Here is a 1,405-nt window from a genome sequence, read left to right as displayed (position 1 = left end):
GTACCTACCTATTTCATTATTATATTTTATTTGGAAAATCATCTTATCAAATCTAAAACTATACATCTCTACTAGTTTTTAAAAACGAAAAAAAATAATACACAATAGTAAAAAACATAACATAAAATAAGCGTTTAGATAAATGATTATTACCGATTTCTTTCACGTTTAAAAAATATTATTTAATACGTTGAGATTTTCTTTAAGACTGTTTGATTAAAATATTCATATTTGTTTAACATGATGTATATTAAATAGTTGTCAAAAGATAAACAAATTTGTATTATTCTATAAAACATCTTTATATATATTTTTTTTAAATTAGAAGGATGACTATTCCAAATGATGTAGAACCAAATGTTCGGAATCCAATTATTCCATATGAAACCTTTCGACGTATGGCATTTTCATTCGCGTACGATGAACAGGAAATATTAGCTTTATTCAAGTTAAATAATTCTAATTTTATACTTAAAGAAATTTATCTAAGTATAAGCCTGGGATCAATAGCAAAACACTATTGTTCATTGTTTTGCCTACGCATTGATAATGAAAACAATAATTATCAAATCAATTTGATGGGATTTCACCGTCAATTTCAGACTATTATAGGTCTCCAAACATATAGCCAAGTGAAATGTCGAAAATATTTGACTATTATTAGTTTTAATACGTCATATCCTGTAACAAGGGTTCCATTTTACTCTTACAGGATAAAACCGTTAGAGATAGATATGACTCATATAACCCATTCTATTTCTAATTTGGGTAAATATAATAATTACTATAAACATAGTTTGATTTCATTAATAGTTTTCTAATCGTATGATTATACAAACATTTCAGATTCGGAAGATATTATTTATAATCACGTCCACGTGATAGAGTAAAAAAAAATACTTGTTCACATACATTTGGATCACAGATGATGAAAGTATGATAGTAACATAGTGTTATAGCTGTTATTAACTTACAATATCTGGTCGCATAACATAATCATTAAGTGAGACACACACACACACACACACACACACACACACACACACACACACACACACACACACACACACACACACACACACACACACAAATACATATAATATAATATAATATAATATTAAACTTTGTTTTCATAATAGATTGTATATTCGTAAGTGTTCATAGAAAATACCTTCTGAAGATAATGATTTACTACGAAATACAGTGGGTTTAGTGTACAGATGGCACCAGTTCCAGTGGGCGTGTGAAAAGGTCCCATGTCACGATTGTTTACTCGATCGTTTTCATGTGTCGCTAAAATAGCTCGTTTAACATTCTTAGTAAATCTAAATTCGGTTATCCGATGACTTCAACGTGGTGAATTAATACAGTCTATTCAAAACATATCATAGTGGATCAAAAATAT

Source organism: Acyrthosiphon pisum, chromosome X (assembly GCF_005508785.2).
Source record: "Acyrthosiphon pisum isolate AL4f chromosome X, pea_aphid_22Mar2018_4r6ur, whole genome shotgun sequence".
In the NCBI taxonomy this organism is placed as follows: domain Eukaryota; kingdom Metazoa; phylum Arthropoda; class Insecta; order Hemiptera; family Aphididae; genus Acyrthosiphon; species Acyrthosiphon pisum.
This window is presented reverse-complemented; position numbering follows the sequence as displayed.